This window comes from Panthera leo, chromosome B4 (assembly GCF_018350215.1).
Source record: "Panthera leo isolate Ple1 chromosome B4, P.leo_Ple1_pat1.1, whole genome shotgun sequence".
Taxonomy (NCBI): domain Eukaryota; kingdom Metazoa; phylum Chordata; class Mammalia; order Carnivora; family Felidae; genus Panthera; species Panthera leo.
Genome location: NC_056685.1, coordinates 9,635,012 through 9,657,712, shown reverse-complemented (window position 1 = coordinate 9,657,712; position 22,701 = coordinate 9,635,012). Strand labels below are relative to the sequence as shown.

General features: G+C 38.8%; 1 long non-coding RNA gene across 1 annotated transcript in view; it reads right to left on the bottom strand.

Annotated features, from left to right (window-relative positions):
• Positions 1 to 823: 823 nt before the first annotated feature.
• The window catches only part of LOC122225495, a 67,768-nt gene continuing 45,890 nt past the window's right edge, over positions 824 to 22,701 (bottom strand). The window contains exons 2-3 of the long non-coding RNA XR_006205209.1: positions 4,206 to 4,337; positions 824 to 916 (exon numbers count right to left, since the gene is read on the bottom strand). This is a non-coding gene — a long non-coding RNA (uncharacterized LOC122225495). The remainder of the gene's footprint in view (positions 917 to 4,205; positions 4,338 to 22,701) is intronic.

The following is a 22,701-nucleotide window of genomic DNA, read 5'->3' as shown; positions in this document are numbered from 1 at the left end:
GTCAGTTGAGCATCTGACTTCGGCTCAGGTCATGATCTCACAGCTCTGTAAGTTCGAGCCCCGCGTCGGGCTCTGTGCCGACGGCTCCGGAGCCTGGAGCCTGCTTCGGCTTCTGTGTCTCTCCCTCTCTCTCTGCCCCTAACCCACTCACATTCTGTCTCTGTCTCTCTCAAAAATAAATAAACATTAAAAAAAAATTAAAAAAAAGAGAAGTGCATAAAATAAAGGAAAACAAAAAGAGAGGCACTCATTTTGGACCAGGTGGCTGATTTCCTTCCACATTGTCAAGACACTCAAGTCTGTCAATATGCAATGGATGCTTGCACTATAATTTTTTGTTTATCACCATGCAACTTCTGAACTATCTTTTCCCATTAAGGCACCGAGGTCAATGATACAGATAATTAACCAACTGATTTAGTGCATTAATTTTCCTGGAAGTTCTAGCAAGAGTGTCACTCTCCAGCCTTGAGCTTCCTACTCCACACAGACACAGGGACAAGGGCTGGCTCCATATGGAACACTGAGGTGATCCACGGCTGAAGTGCTGTCCAGCAGCATCGTCTGTCTACTTAAATGATGATGAATGCTATCTTTGTTCCAGGCAGGAAGATGTCATTACGCCAGCTCATACTGCTGACCTCCCAGGGCTTCCCACTAAGTGTTGCCAAAGGGTTGTGGTGCTGATAATTCCTTACAGCGCTCAGAAGAGAATAAAGCAGAGAGGTAAACCTGATGAAAATTGGATAAAGAACCTAAGGTGAATTGAAGCTTAATATACCAAACAGCACAGAGCATGGCTGGTTTCTTTTCCTACCTCTTGTTTTCCCTTTCACAATCGTAGGCAGTGCTCCAGCTGTCATTTCTGCCCTCTCAAAGCATTCTTCAGTCACTCATATCCAGTCTTGCACTTCACCTATCAATAAAAGGAACTTGAAATCTTTCAACACAGAGATATTATTTCTGCTTCAACTGATTTCAGGATGCCACAGTTCACAATGAAAATCTGCAGATTGCTGATAGCTCTGTCAATATCATTCAGCGGCTAACAACACTTTATTTGTGGTACCTGTAGATAGAGTGCAGGCATCTGAACCCATCAATAAATGGAAAGAAAGTCCTGGGGCTCAGAACAATTTGGTTTTACAAGGGGCCTAGTTTACAAACTTCGCTTCTTCATTACTGAAGAATTCCTTACAAGTTTTAAAGGATGGAAAATGTAACCATCTTTTAACAACTTCAATGGTAAGATAATAAGGGCGAGAACTCTACCTTCTAGTTCTCTCTACACTCCTTTCACTCTATGCAGAGAGGAGTATTTACTATAACGTATTATGGTTTTGTATCATAGGTGTATATTCAATTCCTTCGAACTATGTATTTAACAACAAGCTTATTCTTACGTTTTTTTTTATTCTTATGTTTTTTTAGAAGATAGTTCATAGTCAATTTCATTGGTACTTTTAGTATTTGGCTGTTGAATGTCTTTTCATGCTTCTTAATCATTTCTTTTCCTTTTTCATCCACTTGCCTATTTGGTTTTATGGCCTTTCAAATACATAGGTACCCACATACATATCTGCATGTGTATTTGTTGTCATTGTTGAATTTAATGAATTCATAGTTTTTTTTATTACAGATGCTGACCTTTTGTCTAGTGACTAGCAGAACTATTGATCTTTTTAAAACATTTTTATTTATCTTTGAGAGAGAGAGAGAGAGAGAGAGAGAGAGAGAGCATGCACACAAGTGGGGGAGGTGCAGAAAGAGAGAGGGAGATAGAGGGTCCAGAGTGGGCTGTGTGTTGACAGAAGAGAACCCAATGTGGGGCTCGAACCCATGAACCACAAGATCGTGACCTGAGTTGAAGTCTGACACTTAACTGACTGAACCACCTAGGCACCCCAGCAAAACTACTGATTCTTTAAGTCAGTCTGATTTATAGGTTCTTGATATTCACGCTGTTCTAGGATGATGATTCTCAGAAAATTACCAATCATGAATGAATCTTGGGAAAGTGGTAGTTCAAGAAAAGAAAAAAATGAAAGGATCAATAAAGGTATCATTATTACCACCGGTTAATGTAATTGAATCAATACCACTGAGCCATTGAAAGTTAACAAATCATAGAGAGATATTCAATAGAAATCTACTTCCTTTGAGATTGGTACCTTTTTCACTGATGTTCAGTGAAAAATGACTCAACAATTATAAAACAAACCTATGTGATATTATATGGATTTTATAAATCAAGATTTAATATAATATTACTTTAGGAGAAGTCAAAATAAATTTTCTAGCTGAAAACTATGAGGGCACTATTATTTTCAGGAGGAAAAAAACCCCTCTACCCCGAATACAATGACTCCATCCCAAATGTCTCATAATGGGTCTATTAGATATTAGCTTATGAGAAGAGGTATTTTCTTATTGTATTCCTTATGAGTGAAATGATGAAAACAAAATTTCCTTACTACCAAACTCTATCATGGCAATAGTGAGATAACTACCATCATCAGTAATCAGTGAACTAAATTTTCTTAAATGAGCCAAATTTTCTTAAATACTTTTAAATATAGACTGAGCACCTTCGAAAGACCTTCTGCATCAGAATATTAAATGACCTGAGAAATATAGCTTTCTTTTCCAAAAGAAACTACATAAAAGTGGAAAGAAACAGCATCAGTATTTTTTGGTGAATGACCAGGTTTCTGGCACTATTTTAGGAATGCAGGATACAGAGAAAAAAATTATTCTTGATGTTATATGAAAGGGACTCTTCTTAAGTAAATATTTACTAGCTTTTCCCAATAATATATCTGTAAAATTATTGTGGGAAATAGACTCTTTGCCCAGGGAGCATTTTATATTTAACTGAGCCAACACTCATTGATATTGAACAACAGAGAGATGAGCATTAGAGCCTTTGGTTCTACTGGGGAAGAAAGGTTTCTTTGAAAAGTTGTCGTAGTGGTTGTTGTCAGTTGCCTACCTAGCATCATTTCTCTCATTTCTTTTTCCCCAAAGAACCCCAGATTTGTTGGAGTACCTTCTTCCTTTACCAGACTCAGGTGTCTGAGGTGAGTCGAAACCTACGGCTCCAAGAGTGAGTGTGACTGGTCTGGTTAAGTTTGTAGGAGGGGCCACGTGATGGAATTTGGCACAATGGCTCATGGACATCACATGCAGGACCATCTTAGGAGAGCTCTTTCCTGCTGTCCTGGGAAAGGTTCCAAAAACGTCTCCTTTTCTTTTCCCTTCAGCCAATTTGTCCTGTGCATTGGGTGTAGAACTATTGCTCTATCTCAAGACCAGTCAGAGGAGAAAGCTAGCAGACACGAGAAGGTAGAACCAAATGAATTGCAGGAAAATGAAGCAGTGCCAGGAGATTAAGGCAAATCATGAAGCCTATCCTACCTCCGGATTTCCAGTGATTTAAGCCAATTAATTCCCTTATCGTCGAAGCCAATTTGATTGGGTTTTCTGTTACTTTCACCCAGAGTCATCTTAAGTAATACCTATTATTACCTGAATAATTGGACAATTAGTAACTAGGAAGAGGGTGCAATAGAAGATGAACATGAATACGGACGAAATCCATGCTACAAGTTCACATATCTGCTGAAAATGATCAGTAGTTGTATTAATTACCTGATAATTGCCTACTAATTCTTCACATGTCCTAATATGAAGATTTTTATGACATTTTGAGATTTTATACCTCTATTTTATCGCTTCTGATTTTTTCTTCATTTCTCTTGTAAGTTTTCATCCTAGTATTGGTCTTTTGTATACATGACCTTGAAATAAATTTGAAGTGACTGGTTAACATCATTTCTGAACCCAGAGAAGATGGTCTGTGTTCACAGGAAGCAAATAATCTATTTAGGGAAAGAAATCATCTAAGTTTTAAAACACCGTAGTAACTAACGCGACACATGAAGTAAAGTCTTATTGGGAACTGATTGAAGCAGATGGTTTGTGGTTCAGAAACTCAGGACGGCATAATTTAAGGCTTTGGGAACCAGCAGAGGCTTGGGAATGACAGAGACACTCGTGTGGGGCTTCAAAGACAAGTGGAATTCGAATCTGCAAACAGGGCTTGTGCTGGAATGTGGCAGGAGACTATGTTTGGCAAGATGGTTGAAGGGTAAGAAAAGAAGCCACAGAATCTGGACTTAAACCCATGAGCAACAAAAATAGACCTGAGACCAGGCGCTCCTATATCGTCAAATTCTGAGACGGCAGAGTTCTCTGTGAAGCCACTGCCTTGTGACTATGCGTACTCGTGTTTCTCTCTTGAAGCGGGTCTTGTGTCTTCAGTTTTCCTCTAGGACCTTAAAGAAACATGAGTAAGAGTACTGCCTCATCACTGAAATGGTTAATTTAAAATGTTTTCCAAGTTAAATGTTAAAAAGAAAGCACAAATCTCCAAACAACCTTTATTTATATTTACTTCTAATAAGAGCTATAAAACATGTCTCAACAGGCAGCAATTTAATTACATCCATGCATTTGATCCGGAGAACATCTTGTTTACAATAAACCCTTACCTATAAATGTACATTGAAAACACAAATTAAGCAACCGCGTTAAGCAGTGTGGTCTGTTTCCTAGATGCCCTAAGTTTTGCTCTGGAATTGTTTCTATGACCTCAGGGAGCCCCTGTGTTCTCTGTACAGTCCATTACGTTAACTTTACTTTAAATTTGGGAAGTCAGAGGCATGGGACCATGTCCCCAAGGTAGGGATATCACAAAGAATTTATAATTTCAAAAGTCAACTGCTCATCCTAGGAGTCTTTCCAAAAGACTTGCGAATTTCTTTATATAAGAAAGAAAAATGCTATTCTTGTTCAGCTGCCCAGGAATAAAAGCTATAATCAGTCACGTGGTGTGCTTTCCAATCGTTGGCCACATTTCATTTTGGGGAGTGGGCTCGCTTTTCGGAAGGCGCTGTTTGTTAGCAAATTCCCATAACATTACCAGGGTGTTTTACTACCTCTAAGTGGATAGGATTGGAAGAAATGGTGGAGACATTTGGAACTCTGTGGTAAAATGTTTATTTTTGTGTGAATTACTCTTTCTGTTGTAGAATCGCATAGCACCCACCTACCCTCACCCCCCACACACGGATAGGTAAAAACCCACCCACTCTCCTGGCCTTTGCTTATGTGTGCAAACGTACACACACAGAGCTTTGGAAATTAGAATCCTTTTTTTAGTAAAGAATTTTAAAAAGTGTGACCCTTTATTAGTAAAAGAACATAAACCTCCTACGATATTGGCTTTAAATTTTATTTCACGTTGTGACACAATATATAAACCCACTAAATACACACTGACTGAAACAAACATTTCACTAACCCATACTTGCCTTTTTAATATGAGATGCACTCAGAATTTTTTTATCGTAATAGTATCTTTCGTTGAAAAATAAACAAGGGAAGGTTATAACCCATAACACTGATTTCATGTCACTCGCTAATGGGCCACATCAGTTGAAAATCACTGGCTTTAGGTACATGATGTAATGTTTGTGGACAATTCAAACACATGTAAACATATTCACATATTGGTTTGTGAATATGTAAACTAGGATTCTCCTGAGTCAGGGATTACCACTAGAATAATTCTGAGACTTGGTATTTCATTCCCCCCCCCCCCATCTTTCAAGGTTTATCTATTTATTTTGAGAGAGACAGAAACAGCACACCAGCAGGGGTGGGGCAGAGAGAGACAGAGAGACAGAGAGACAGAGAGACAGAGAGACAGAGAGACAGAATCCCAAGCAGGCTCTGTGCTGTGAGCACAAAGCCCAATGTGGGGGCTCAGACCCATGAAGTGTGAGATCATGACTTGAGCCAAAATCAAGAGCCAGATACTTAATAGTGATACTGACTGAGCCACCCAGGAGCCCCTCAGTATTTCATTTTTAATGCCATCGTGGTAGAAATATTTGTGCTGCCAGCACTTTTTCCCCTTGGGTAATATCAGTAAATTATATAGCCTAAATTCTTTTAGATGTCCAGAAATCTCTTGAAACATAAAGAAATACCAAAGCAGCTCGCTCCTGCCACGTCATATTTCTAGAACCAACTTTATTTAAGACCTCTTGCTGTGCACATGTTCCTTGTGACATGTTCGAGCGCAAAGGATATTCCACAATGTGATGAATAGATTAGCAATTGTTGACAGTGCCAGAAAAGCTTCGGAGAGTATCCGTGGGCTGGATTACAGGACAGACTCTCTCCCACGAGGAGTACAAGCCAAGTGGGACCAGGATTTGGACTTGATGCGTGCCCTGTTGTAAATGCCGGAAAACACTTCTCTGCACCCGCTTGTGTGTTTTTAGGTAGCACATCAGTAGTTTAGGTAAAACCTCACCTTCATCAATTCAGTGACCTAAGCAGGTCATAATTTGTTGTTACACGCACATCTTTTTGCAGAAAGGTTATTGGCCTATTCGGCTTGGGAATGCATTTTAAACTTTGTAATCAAACAACAGGGGGTCAGGCGTGTTTGGCAACAAATGAATACATTAGTGTTGGAAACCACACCGGAGCATGTAACTTCTCACTCAATTTTTTAAAAATTTCCAGTCACAAACTGGAAATATGATATATTTCACAAATACACTTAAGTCAAACTCATTAAAGCAGAATAGTAAGCTTATTGTTTCCAAAACCAATACAAGATTTGTGCTCATTCATCTCTGTTTTCACCTTACTCCTCTGGGAGCAGGGGGTAATAACTAATAAAGCTTAGTCATGAAATCTACAGCCCCAAGGCGAGGTGATCTGACTGATCAATGTTAAGATGCAGTACAATGCTTTGCCTCATCAGCATGAAGCTCTCTCTATTCAAAGGAACCTTGGAAGAAAAAAAGGCAAAAGGCACCATCTGGATGGAATTACAAAGTGGCTGATGTGTCTAATGGCTTTGTTGATGGTGGTCCATTTTGCCCTGACGGAGTTACATTATAATTCTGTTCCTCTCGGAGGCAAACTTCATTCTGCCTCAGAAGTGGATCAGTAGCTGACTTGGGATTTTGTTCTTGTACTTTTCAGAACGTTGTCTCTCCTCTACCTCCAGACAAGAGTGCGCTAACCTTGCTTTCTAAAGCAAACACCCTCATGAACACAGCAGACAGTCACTCCATTTCATGCAATTGTTTGTAAGGCGGTGGTGACACTTAGTTTTAAACAAAAGGATAGGGGGAGGGGCTACCCGAAGATCTGATTTATAACAGACCCCCAAACCAAGATTACGGAAAGATTTGCCACAAGACCGACCCTCCGGTATTTCTCAGAGAAGGAGATATTGTTAGCACAATGGGATCTTAAGCCTACTGGGTTCTATTTAAGAGCGTAAGGAATATTCAGGGATTTCTAGACATCTCTAAAACATTTTGAAATCCTGAAACAATTATTTTGAGAAGTGACGTTTGTTATTTTTGTAGGTCTTTATATCTGCTTTAACAAAGGGATTTGGATTTTACAGATGCTAGTATCTAAATTGGAATAAGAATGGAACAGATTTGGTGACTCTGGGGACCTCACTATCCGCACCCATGGCAACTATATCTGAACGGTGTCTCCCACTTCAGTTCAAGGACGACTTTACCAGCTGAGCTTTAATTAATGATAAATCAACAGACAGGTGACAACCATTATATTCTTTCACCTTATCACTGGGGCTAGAGTTAGTGACAAAGTTTTAATTAAATTTTAACTTTATCTTACTTAATTAACGTTATATGAAGACGGAACACACATACATGGGCACATACATATTGGCATGGATGTATTTGTTTAGTAATTAAAGTTTCCCAATTTCTGATTTTATACCAGAGGGTTGAAAGGGAAAGAAATAGTATTTAACCCAAATTAATCCAGTATAAATTTAACATTCCGCAATTGTCATTCTCAAACGTAAAATACTTGAGTGTCTGATAAATGTGCAATAAATGTTAGTTAACAATAACAATTTTCCTGGTCTTGTTTGCCTGCCTTTGTTCGGAGTATCTCTCCACACTCTTGCACATTTTTCCCACAAGCCTGTCCATGGGATACAGTGGCTATAAATAATAAACATACTGATCTTTTCAGTGACTTAAGAGAAAGTAATGGCCCTGGTTTTCATGGATCCATTTTATACATTTAACTGAGGGGTAGGGGTCATGTCTACATGTCCTTCCTAATTTCCCAACACTCCTATCAGGCCGCCTTTTCTTGTAGGGAATTACCCCCATCTTTAATTTAGAACTGTAGGGGAGGCTCACTATAAGACATTTACAAATACTTAAAAGCAGAGAGAAAATATGAAAGTCACTTTAAGTTATGTCACCTATTGATAGCCATAATGTATATTATTTACTAATTTCCTTTGTCTTTTTTTTAAAATGCATATATTACTCTCAGTCTTTAAAGAAAACTAGGATCATCCTATCAGTATGCCCTAGTGGCCTATTTTTCACTTAGACATTTTAAATATTATGTCACGTCATTAAATATTCCTCAAAACTATTATTTGCAATTACTGCTTAACATTCCTTTAGGTGAATAAACATTCCTTTTCTTCTGTGTTAGACATGTAGATTGTATCAATATCTTGCTATTATAAATAAATGGTAATAATCTTTGCACACTAATTAAAAATTTTTTAAAAGTTTGTTTATTTTTGAGAAAGACAGAGAGAGGGAGAGAGGGCGTGTGGGGGGGAGGGGCAGAGAGAAGCAGGCTCCAGGCTCCGAGCTGTCAGCACAGAGCCCGTTGTGGGGCTCAAGCCCACAAACCCCGAGGTCATGACTTGAGCCGAAGTCAGACGCCTAACCAACTGAGCCACCCAGGTGCCCCTGCACACTGACTATTAGTAAACATTGTTGACTGATTCCGGTCCTTTGGGGGCCATTTAATCCACAATTTGATGGATAGTACGTGAAGCTGTAATTCATTTCCTTCTTTGGGAGCACTGAGTAACTGTCAGCTTGTCAAGATGTGTCTCATGTCTCCTGGCAGTGGAAGGCAACGTGCCCTCTGTAAGGAAGCCAGCCCTCAGAGCAGCTGCAAGCTGATTTTATATCCAGCCCAAACTTCCCAAAAGATCCAGAATCACTTACCTTCTTTCATAATGGAACAGTGCATGACACAGAGTAGATAGGAACCAAATCCTTGTAAACAGAATATCCAAGAATCTGTTGGACATTTCGCTTGCTTATCTTACAGGTGCTTCAAACTTAACAATGTCCATATGCTGAACTCTTAATAACTGCCACGAATCTCTCATAAACCAAACATAACACCCTTTGTGTCTCTCTCTCCCTCTTCCCCATCTCAGCAAACTGGGCCATGATTCACACGTTTTGTCAAACCAGAAAGCTGGGAATCATCCCCGACATGCTTGTCTCCCTCACCCCATGCAGCAAGTTCTGTCGCTTTCTCTACAGAATCGTCACTTCCAACCCATCTTCTGTCGTCGCTGCGGCCACTAAGTACCCTGGCCCAAGCTACCACCAGCTCACGGTGAGCCCTTCTCTCCAGTCGTCCCACCTCCACCACTGATCTCTTTCATACTGACATTTTTTAAAAATTCATTTGCAGCCTTTTGCACTGAGCATTTTATTTTATTTTTATATTCTTAAAATAAATATTTATCCACTTTTGAGAGAGAGGGCATGAGCAGGGGAGGGACAGAGAGAGAGAGAGAGAGAGAGAGGGACAGAGGATCCAAAGTGGGCTCTGTGCTGACAGCAAGTGACAGCCCAGTGTGGGGCTTGAACTCACAAACCATGAGATCATGACCTGAGCTGAAGTCGGACACTCAACCGACTGAGCCACTGAGGTGCCCCTGCACCGAGCATTTTCATAAAATACAAACTCAGATTCCTTTTAAGGGTTAACAACTCACTGCCTGATTTGTCCCCTGACACAGGTCCTCTCGTAGGCTCTGTGACGATTCCGATGTTGGTCGTCCTCAGGGAATCCACGTACACTGTCCCTTTCTGTTCTGGATCTGTCTCCCCCTTCCCTGGGGCCCTTCACAAAGCTGTATTCTTCTTATACTTCAGGTCTGGACATATCCCACCTTCTACAACACCCATCACTCTCTATCAATGTGCCTTTCTTATTTTCCTCACTGCACTGACCATGATTTATAAATACACTTATTTTTGGTTTTCCTTTGTCTCTCTCACTAGATGAAAGCCACAGAAAAGCAAGGGCCATACCATCTATTTTATTTACAGGGTTTGATTCAATGCCTAGCACAGTGCGTGGCACATAGTGGACCCTTCAGGGGTAGTTGCAGGGATAGACATGACTACAGGATCCATCACTCCGGGGTGGTTTGGGGATAACTTAGAACAGTCTCCATCTATAGGTCCACCAGGCTCCCAAAGGATGGATCTTCTCCTAGTTGGGCAACACCAGCAACTACTTTAGCTTATTTTTCCAAAGCTCCCTGAAAGAATTCTATCCCTGAAAAAAAATCTAGATCACCGTTTTGTAAGTTCAACAAATGGTTTCTAAGCTCTTTCTGCAAGGTGCATTGTATTCTCCGGCGGTGTGGCACTCCGATGCCATCCAGCTATCCCTTAGACAGGAACGTGACTTGTCTCCTACTTTTCATCTCATACTTGTCTTACGTTTCTCACTGTGTACCTGGCCCTACTGTGGAGCCAAGGTTAGGCTCACAATCCTACTAAGGGACATGGCTAGGTGGTGACAGGGCAGTTATCCACTTTGCTGCACTTGAGATATTGAAATCATTATTGTAATCATTTAGTAATGTAATTATTTTATTAATGCTTATTAAGAACAGCAACTCTAAGACCAACATCATATGATCCAAATCGCCAGTTTTGAGGCCTAAGAGATTTAGTAACAGGTTTAAGAAAATCAAGGAACCACCTCAGAGATTGCTGGTCTCTGTTCAGTGTTCAGCACAGAGATGGTGGAAGGAGAGTGAGGATTCTCTCTTACAACATGCATCGGAGGGGCGCCTGGGTGGCTCAGTTAGTTAAGCGTCCTACTGTGGCTCAGCTCATGATCACAAGGTTCGTGAGTTCGAGCCCTGCGTCGGGCTCTGTGCTGACAGCTCAGAGCCTGGAGCCTGCTTCGGATTCTGTGTCTCGCTCTCTCTCTGCCCCTCCCAGCTCGTGCTCTGCCTCTCTCTGTGTCTCAAAAATAAATAAACACTGAAAAACAAAAACAAAAAAACAATACACATTGGAACTTATTTATGGCGTCTAGCCTCATTCAGAAGCTAAAGTTAAAATAATTCACTTCAAAAAGTTTTGATTTAGAACTCTATCAGATGGCTAATCAATCCCAAATCTAGGTCTCTTTTTTGGCTGAGCCTTATTTGACACAGCCTCTTTCCAAGAGGCTGCCAGCACTAGTGAAATTCTTAAATTCTCCATACGCAAAGAGAGCGACTATAGCACATTTTGCCAAATAAATGCATAATTGAACATTAAACATCTGGTTTTTAAAGACTGTGTCAATATTGTCCACGTTCTCTGTTATCCTGGTTTTCTGCAGATTTACTTGTTGCCCTCAAAGAATACAGACTATTCGGTTTTCATAATAAGAAATCCTGCTGCAAGATTTAAAAATAAGACAGTGAATGAAAGCCGTGAAAGGCAAGGCAGCTGATTTGCCTTAGATGAATGGTGAAGATTTAGGCGACTCAAGGATTCACGCCCTGGACTGGCCATCTAATTAAAATGAGAAATGAGACAGACAGCAGCCAAGCAGTTTGGGGAATTACTAATCAGGCAAAAATGTAAAATAGGGACACTATCTTTTACAATGTTCGTTTGCATCTCTTATGTCACCCAGTCCAAATGACAGGCAGGAAAGAATATCAACATGATGCAGACCACATTAAAAAATGGCTGACCCTCCTAATGGCACACGATAGATGGGAAGAACAGATGATCAGCCTTGTTCAAGTGCAGAAGCATTGCGAAATTACCAGGGAGTATGCAACTTACCCAAAGATAGCTACATCAAGCTCAGAGATAGGGAGTACTGATGATGGGCTAGTTCCATGGTCTTTTTAGAGAGGTCATCTTCCATCGGAGGGACACCCGCAGAAAAAAATATCCACAAGTAGTGAAGCAGAATGAAGGTAGGTGGTCTATGTGGGGATAGATGGATCCACTGGAGGAAAATGGAACTGGTTTAAGATTATACTAACTATTGGCAAGCAGGCCAGTTAGGAGGAGGTTAAACACAACACACTCTCAAACCCCCAGGATGAAGCCTGCTGCTTTTCAGAGAAAGGATCTGCCAAGTTCTCCACTTCAAAGAGAGCTCCGTAGGGGTGCGGACGAAGGGAAGAATTTTGGAGGGACATGTGAAAATGTTTACATGGATCCAGGAGAAGAGACTGAACAAATTCACATGGACTAGGAAATTGCCTTGAAAACTATAAAATGAGATAGGGGCCAAGAAAGGAAAATAATTTAGTGAGAAATCCAGGTGCTGAAGCAGCAGTTTTGACCAATAGAATGTTATTGTGCACACATGACTTCCATTTCTAGTTCTCTAACTTCTTGCTTGCTGAATGATGATGGGAAAAAGAACCACAAGTAGGCCATGTCCATGAAACAGGCCTCTTTGCAAATGTCTCTTCAGTTTTTATCAGAGGTGTTTTTTCCCCCTATAGCTTTACATGGCATAGTTTTGACGGATTTGACAACAAGCACCTTCCGCATATCTTTTAGGGAAGGAGCTTTTCCCATAGGAATAAACTAATATTCATGTCTGTGAGTTGACTTTTCTGAGCCTTGATGTTCTGGTGATGTCCAGGAAGGCTGGCCATGCATGGGCTGTTTTGAAAACCTCGTGTGTGAACCCCATGTGTCAGGAAAGGTTGGCAAGATGGAAACAGGGAAGGTTGCTCACTGGCTTTCAATTTAGGTAGAGAGTGGATGTAGGCAGGAAAAGATTCCTCTTCTTCACACAGAGCCTCTCTGTGACTTAAAAAATCTTGATCCTGCAGTCATAACATGAGGGGGAAAAATTAATGGCAGTATTGGCCAATTTAATGTCAGATTGGAAAGGGCCCAACTCATGTTAGATACTCAATAAGTGCTTGCTGAAAAAAGAGAACAATTTTTCTAGTGTAATAGGCAAAGATATAAATACATATTTTGAAGTAAGAATATGCAATGTCTTTTCATCGCACAGGCTTTTGGTAATTGACATGGAGGGTGGGGCACGCTTGGTTGGATGGGATGAGGTGTATGTGACACCCACAGTGGTGGGTCGCACAATTGCTAGAGATGTCTGCGATGGCATAGGATCAATACAAGCACTGGTGTCAACTTTTCCTTAATTGGGAACCAGTAGATACCATAGGGAATTTCTCTGTAAAAGTACTCTTTAGACACTTTGGAACTGCACTAATATAAAGAAGTACTAAATTACATGTACTATTACTGCTAATTTATGACCAAAAGATTTCTCCTTGTTTTTGCAAATGTGAATAATTCTGCCTAACATCTCCAGGCACTGAAATTATATGCATCTGAATGATTTAAGACGCAAAATAACACTGATCTTTTCAAAACTCAATAGGAGAGAAAATAGGTGTTTAGAAGTGATCGTGACTTCTAATGCTTTTCTCGTGATACAGGTGGCAGAGTGAGTTAGTAACATTCGTACTTCTTTATATGGACTTGAGATTTTAGAGTTTCTTTGAGCACTTTTGGATCATTTTCACTGCTTCAGATATTTGTAAAACTGTCTTACCAACTTATTTGGAAAACATTCGCTTAAGAACAAATGGATTTTTAAAAAATGCATGTATAACACATTGGTGTGAAGAAGGAAAAGGATATGAGAAAAACTTTGCCTCTGTCTTTCACATCTTGGAACTATCAAAGATGGTGAAGGATGCTGAACTGGAGTCATTTCACTTACGGTGGGCCCCCTGAGCCCCCATTTTGCTTTCCAGGGTTTTGGTTATCCCTGGTCAACGGTGGTCTTAAAGCAGATGACCCTCCTTCTGACATATGGTCAGAAGGTCACTGGTAGCCTAATGCTGTATCACAATGCCTACATCATTCGCTTTGCTTCATTTCATCACGTGGGCATTTTATCATTACGCACTTCATAACACAGGTGAATACAGTACAATTAGGTATTTTGAGTGAGGGAGACACCACATAGCTTGTATTACAGTATATTGTTTAAATTGTTCTTATTATTAGTTACTGTTTTGATCTCTTACTGTGCCTGGTTTATAAATTAAACTTTATCATAGGTATGTATGTGTGTGAAAAAACATAGTATATATGGGGTTTGGTATTTTTCGTCATTTCAGGCATCCACTGGGAGTCTCGGAATATATCCTCCATGGATAAAAGGGGGACTAGTCTATATCTATATCTATATCTATATCTATATCTATATCTATATCTATATCTATATCTCATTGGAACATTTGCCTTAAATAGTGTCTTTAAGAGTTTATAGGGGGGGCACCTGGGTGGCTCAGTCAGTTGAGCATCTGAATCTTGATTTTAGCTCAGGTCATGATCCCAGGGTCATAAGATCGAGCCCTGTGTTGGGCTCTGTGCTGAGCTTGGAGCCTGCTTAAGATTCTCTCTCCCTCTATCATTCTGCCCCCCACCGCCACCTCTTAAAAAAATAAATAAAGAACTTATGTGGTCTGGATGGTACCCAACCAAAGGTAATTATCCTTTCTGTGTGATAGTCTAATTGTTTCCATAGCAACCACAATGGGTTAAGATGTCACAAAGAGGATTAAGATTTCATTTTAGAATAAACAACAGGAATGAAACATCACTAAGACAAAGATGCTTTTTTTTGCATTAAATAAATGAGTGGGAAATAGACAAAATGGAACAGCAGTATTTTCCAATTAAAAAATTTCTTGCACTTAGAAGTTGCCTGTCAGTGAGGGAATCCTCAAATGTGAGTTTGCACAGATGGTGTCTTCTCATCAGGGGTGAGAAAGACCCAACTATATGTAGCCATTTAGAGATTAGAGCTAGTCTCAGTTTTTCTAAGCACAGTCCTTTATCTAGCTGCATGGCATGAAACACTCTGCAGAAAGAGTGTATTATTGTGTGTAACCTGTAACTTGTCATTTTAGTTTTTCATCAAAAACGCTCCAATTTCTCCTAGTCTAAAGAAGCTTGCTTTGCTTCTAAAGACCACCCCTTATTCCAGTGGAGACAGACAGCTGCTTTCACATGCTGTATCACAAGGAACGTCCTTGGGTACCTTCCAAGTCGGAGGAACTTTTTTTTTGGAAAGATTAAGGCTATTATGGGCTCAGAGGGATCTATGGACTGTGGAAATATTTTCTAAACCAGGAGATGAACCCCATTAGAACCAAGGCTATTGTCTTCCCCATTTACCCAGAAATGGAAACAGTCCTGGGCACATAGTAGATACTGACAAAGTATGAAGGAGCAAATGCAAGTGGTCTTAGCGTACATTCCCAGTGAGGTGGAAGACCCTGGCCAGGGCAGGGAGCACTACCCTAGTCATGCAGAGACAAAGCTACACTGGCAGGTAGACACCAAGCCATTCTGGAAGCCATGACACACACTGATGGTTCCTCTTGCCATTTCAATGGAAGCTTCTCTCTTTCTCCATGGGATGACTTAATGCTACATCTTTTGGCTAACCTGATTTACTCCAAGTTGACTCTACCTGAGTGACAATGTTCTTGTAAAGAGATGGTGGAGAAAGGGGTGTGTGGCCATACACAGAAATAAATGTTAGTTGATTAAGGATCTAAGTGGAAGATTCAGGGGTGCCCGGGTGGCTCAGTCAGTTAAGCGTCTGACTCTTGATTTCAGCTCAGGTCATGATCTAACGGTTCATGAGATCAAGTCCTGCACCGGGCTCTGTGCTGATGGCAGAAAGCCTGCTTGAGATTCTCTCTCTCTCTCTCTCTCTCTCTCTCTCTCTCTGTGCCGCTCCCAAGCTTGTGCACTCTCTGTCTCTCTCAAAATAAATAAAGAAACATTAAAAAAAAAGGATCTAACTGTAAGACTGAAACCATACAAGCACAGAGAGAAGTGAATTTCTCCTTATCCTTGAGAAAGACTTGTCAATGATGTCTTAAAATCAAGAGGTAATAAAAGATTGATACATCTGACTACATAACAATGAGAATATTTTACATGATAAAAACCTCATATAAATAATATCAAAAGACAACTGATAAACCGGGAGACAATATTTGCAACATATATCATAGACAAAGGGCTGAGGTCCCTAATACATAAAGAACTTTTAAAAACTTGAGAGACAAAGGATCAAAAACACAGTAGAAAAATGGGAAAAGATTCAAACAGATAATTCATGAAACGCATATGAAAATGTCCTTACACATATGGAAAAACAGTATGGTTAGAGTGTAATCTTAAATTTTGAATTAAATTTTAATGAAAAACAAGTCTGATGTGTTTCTCACCTATCAAATTAGCAAAGACTAAAAAATATAATAACATAGCCTGTTGTCACACATTCCAACTAGGAATGCAGACTGATAAAAAAAAAAGTCTAAGAGATATTTGGCAATATCTATCAAAGCTACATGTGCACTTATTTTTTGACACAGGGGTTTCACTTTCTAGGAAGATAAACCTAAAACAATATGCATGTGATTATTCCTTATAGCATTGCTTGCAATTGCAAAACATTGGAAAAAACCTAAATACGCACAAATAGGAGGATCACTGAATAAACTAGTGTATAGCCACACAATAGCATAGCATACAACTGTAGAAAATAAATTTCCAGAATATATTGTTAAGTGGAAAAAACAAAATGCAAACTAGAATCTATAGTATGCCACCTTCATGTAAGAAAACGCACAAGTATTTGCTTATTCGTGCAAAGGAAATATAGGAAAGATAAACAGAAACTGAAGAGACTGGTTTCCCAACAGAGGGTGGGTGGGAAAGGGTGAGGAGAATGGGGATACAGGGGGTTTGATAAGGAGGGACTGACACTTTTCTGAGTATACCCATTTGGATAGCTCTAACTCTTAGAACCACAGTTTTGTTTTACCTAGTCAAGAAAATCAAGAATAAGAAAACAAGACATGTGGAAACCTCACAATGAAATACTAACAATACCAAGTTAACATAAAATGTATTATGAATTGGTGACAGAACCACACTGAAGGGGGAGTGGAGAGAAAAACTGACCAAAATAACTTTAGGAAACAATATTATGATTAAATGGTGTAAATCCAAAGACAACACACACACACACACACACATCTGTATACAAATCCAATTATTAAATTTGTTTCAGGGTATGGGCTATACATTCTGAGACTACTTTATATGTATATTAGGGTTGAATAAATAAGTAAATGCATTGTACATAATGAGAACTAGGTTCTTCACTGTTACAGAAAGAAGCTATAAACAAGGAAGGTGAAAAAGAACCTGTGGGGTGTGGATTGGAGTCTGCCTATCTATCTATCTATCTATCTATCTATCTATCTATCTATCTATGCAAACAGATGGCAATAGAAAAATAGCTGTTTGTGGGTATGGTGGTTTGGTATACATACATATATTTTCACTAGCTCTATCTGCTCAGAGGTCCTATAAGCAGTGGTTTTTCAGTAGTAATTGCATACATTGGGTCAAGATTTTGGTTTCTAAACACTATTTTCCAATAAAGGGAGCAGGGGTTCCTTGGAGACATGGTAGGTCCCAGAGTTGGAGCAGAGAAATATAAGAGCCTGAAACATCTTGTGGTTCTATAAAGCAGCAATTGCTCCAAATGGTTGGAGGACAAATGAGTCAACCCCAAGAGGTTCCTCATGGCAAAGTCTGGAACTATTTGAGATATTTATACTTTTTATATGTTTTATTTAAAAATAAATGAGTATTGGGTAATAGAATGGCATAAGTTCATACTGATATAAATAGATAAATAAGGAGAAGGAATGTCTTTTTAAGAATTCCAACTAATAAATATAGAAGGAATGACATAGAAAAATCACCACTGGGCAAATAACATGGCAATAAGTGTTGCAGACAAGAGCCACAAAGTGGATGCTAAAATTAGGGTGCAAAGGCTTGAGGAGGAATCAGGATACCTGCATAGTCTCAAAGTCTTGAAGATAAGGAATTTCAAGAGAAAAATAGCAACTTCGGAAGTGGAAATATCTAGTAGATACACCTTAACCAACTGATCAAAGTCAGCTTCCCCAGTAATAAGGCACATCAGCCTCATGAAGGCCCAAGTATGATGCCCCGAGAAGGGCAACGCCATTTCTGCGGTGTTCTTGCCAAAATGAGTAACCTTTCTGATCAGGAGCAAACATCAGACAAACCCCAAAAGAGGGATATGCTATAAAATAACTGACGAGAGCTCTTCAAAAATGTCAAATTCACACATGATGAATAAGCGAACTTCACAAATGGGAGGAAACTAAGGGGTAAAGGGCAGCAGTGGAAAACCTGGTGAAATTCGAATATGGTCCATAGTTTTGTTGAGTCTTGTATCAATTTAATTTACCAGTTATGCTCATTTTACGGTGATGATGTCAACATTAGGGGAAGCTGGATGATGAGTATTTAGGAACTCTTCTATTTCTATAACGTTTCTGCAAGTCTAAGATTATCTCAAAATAAAAAAGTAAAAAAAAAAAAAGAATGCAAGGTGCAATAAAATTTGTTCCCACATGGTACAGTTTTCAGGAGGTTGCATTGATCATTGGTTAGCATTGGTGTATCTAAACATTTGAAGATTTGAATAAAATTCACAATTTTTTCGATACTTAAATAATCATTGTGAAAAAATAGAAAATAAGGCAAAAGAAAAAAAATCTGTCATTCCACTGTTAATCTGTTAATGTACATTTGCCCAAATTTTCCAATGGATGTAAATATGCATGTATTAAAATGTGAATATACATGCACATACATAATTTTTTGTTAGAATCCGATTCCATCTGATAATTTGCTTTTTTCACTTAAAGTTAAGCTAGTATATATTTTGTATACACCTAAAATCTCACTTCTTCCCCTTTTATATAGATTTTAATTTTTATAAGGATTTTAGATTTACAGAAAAATTGAGAATATAATATAGAGAATTCCCATATACTTCACACTCAGTTTTTCCTACTATTAACATCTTATATTAGTATGGTACATGTGTTAATGAGCCAATACTGACAGATGATTATTAAGTCAAGTCCATATTTTATTCAGGTTGTTTTTTTTTAACCTAATTTCCTTTTTCTACTCTAAGATCCCATTCAGGATGCCAAAAATTGCATTTACTTGTCATGTCTCCTTAGGCTTCTCTAGACTGTGACAGTTTTCTCAGATTTTGCTTATTTTTGATGACCTTGACAATTTTGAGAAGTACCAGTCAGGTATTTTGTAGGATGCACTTCTATTGGAATTTGATATTTTTTTCAAGATCAGATTGGGGTAATGGGGTTTTGGGAGGAAGACCACAGAGCCAAAGCGCTATTCTTATAACATATCAAGTGTCTATACCATCAAGATGATTTATTTATTTTTATTTTTTAATTTTTTTTATCAAAATGATTTATATTAACATGTTGATATCAGTGTTGATCACCTGGCTGAGGATTGTTTTTCAGCCTTCTCCACTATAAAGTTCCTCTCTAGAGACCCCATTTTCCATACTGTACTCTTTAAAAAGAAGTCACTATATATATTCCACATTTATTTATTTTTTAGACTGTTATTTAATGTCTTATTTTTTATAAAGAGATAAGAGAATTTTATCTTGTAATAATTGTATATATATATGTATATGCACATATACAATTTCAATAAGACTTTTAAAAAAGCATTGACAAAAGTTATACAACTTTGGATGGAGACAGAAATGATCTTTGAAGTTGTCTCATCTTCAGTTTCCTTCTTTCTGCTTCATGAAACATGAAAGAGATGCCTCCCATTGAGAAATATATTTTCTTCTATCTAAAACTTTCAGTTTTAAGTTTAAATATTTAATCTACTAAATCCTGGTTTACTCTATATTCTGTCTGAAACCTAAATCCATGTAAAACTTGAAAATATAAAATATTCAAATGTTATACATTGAAAGAATTCCTTAATTAACTTCATAATATCAACAATTTTGAAAATATTTGTTTTAACAATTTTCACCCTAGTTGTCTAAAGATCCAAAGATTTCAAACTTTTGTAATGAACATAGTTTCATGATTTTTACCCTTAAAGCTTAACTTTAAAAAAGTTTGCATTTATAATACATAATGAAAAAAAATATTTATTTATTTATTTATTTATTTATTTATTTATTTATTTATCTATTTAATATGAAATTTATTGTCAAATTGGTTTCCATACAACACCCAGTGCTCATCGCAACAGGTGCCCTCCTCAATGCCCATCACCCACTTTCCCCTCCCTCCCACCCCCCATCAAACCTCAGTTTATTCTCACTTTTTAAGAGTCTCTTATGGTTTGCCTCCTTCCCTCTCTGTAACTTTTTTTTCGCACTTCCTTTTCTCCTCCCCCATGGTCTTCTGTTAAGTTTCTAAGGATCCACACTAAGAGCGAAAACATACAGTATCTGTCCCCCTTTGCCTGACTTATTTCACTTAGCATAACACTCTCCAGTTCCATCCATGTTGCTACAAAAGGCCATATTTCATTCTTTCTCACTGCCAAGTAGTATTCCATTGGATATATAAACCACAACTTCTTTATCCATTCATCAGTTGATGGACAGTCAGGTTCTTTCCATAATTTGGCTATTGTTGAAAGTGCTGCTATAAACATTGGGGTACAAGTGCCCCTATGCATCAGCACTCCTGTATCCCTTGGGTAAATTCCTATATTCCACATTTAAAGATAGAGTCTAATTTTAATGGCTTCAGAAATATGAATGTCTTGTAGTATACCTAACCTATCTATTTTTTTCTTTTTTTGGTGGACACAGAGATGGTTTTCAACTTTTAATTCCTATAAAGAACCTTGCATTGTGTCTAACAAGGAACATTTATCTGTTTATGTATTGCTGATTATCTCTTTAGAATAAAAACTAAGAAGTGGAATTGCTGGGTCAAAGGATATGTACAGCAAGGCATTTGACACATAGTGCAAAGTAGATTCCAGAATATCTGCGGCAATAGTCCCATGAGCATGCATCACCGGGAGCACGCCATTTCTTTACATCACCTATGAATAGCTGGTGTGGGTAAGCGTGATATAAGAAGACATTGGAGGGGTGGAGAGATGGCCCAACTGAGCAGGGTATACAAAGAGTTTGCCTTTTATTCTCAGTGTAATGGGAGGGCATCAGAGGCTTGTTAGCAGGGGAGGGATCTGATCTGCTTAATGTGTTGTAAGCCATGACTTCGTTTCTTAAAATGGTCAATTAGATTATGGCTGGGTATTTCCCTTTGCCCTTGGCTGGAGGTCGTAAAAACAAGGCAATGTGACAGATGACCTCCTCTTCTTTCCTATGCCAATCTAACTTGCCATCAAGTGGGGAAGCACACAAGATAGGGCCAGAAAGAGAGGAGAGAGTGCTGACATGATTTATTCAGAGGGAGGGAGTTGGGTGGTGGGGTGGGATGGGGCAGAGAATGGGCAGAGCCTCCCCACCGCTGAAGGCCTTCCAAACGGCTGCTAATGAACTCCACCTTGTCTGCCGTGTCTCGTGTACTTCATTAGAACAAAGAGCAATGGGGACATGAGAGGAACAACTCACAGACAGCTGACAGTTTTCTGCTAATTTTGAATCCTGGCAGCAACACATTACCCAGGATGAGAACATAAGGTAGCATCAGAAAGAGCTGTTCAGGGATAATTCCGCGTGAGAAAATGGATCTATCCTTTGGTGCTACTGAATAATTCCTCATGCAAAGATGTTTATCACACTCGGGATGACAGAGGGCTGATAGAAAGCACCACAATCTCCTAAATCTTCATAGCTTTTCAAAAATGAGGATTAAAGAGAATGATAGGAACAGTGCATGAGCCATTAAAAAGACCCTTCAGAAAACTTTTTAAACATGTAGGGAATAGTTAGACGGGGCCATTAAATATATTAAAGAACAAAATGTTAAAATTTCTCACGCGTTTTCTCTCTAAAAGGTCTTGCCATTGATTGGGACATATAAGTACCAAGGTTCTTTAAACATCTCAGGAACAACCAGATGGCACATCCATCATAGGGCCTACTGAGATTCAGAATTAATCTTTAATTACTTATTTATAATTTATAATTACCCAGATAGGGGCAGCTCATCCTACTTGAGTAATTTTCTCTGCGGGATTAAGTTGTGCCATTTGGAAGGCATGTTGACTCTTTCAATCCCTAGAGTTTTAGAAACATGTATGTCAGGGAACCACATCATCACGAGCAAGATTATCAGTCAATACTCGTACGAAACTACTGAGCAGATTGGTCTTCGTGGTTTACTTCTGAAAAAATGATGAAATCATCTTACTCACTGAATCCTGAAAAATTGATGGTCAGCACATATAGGCCAGTAAGAAGGCTGAAAAGATTAAGCTTGAAGGTTTTCTTTTTCTTTCCTCTCTCTAACTCAATGGTCTCACCCTATGGGTACGGCTTTGTGAGCCAAAACAAGCGAGCAAGCAAGCAAAAATAAAAACCTAATCTACTGCCCTTAAGTTTCAAAATTTTAACCTGAAGAGTACTTTATCT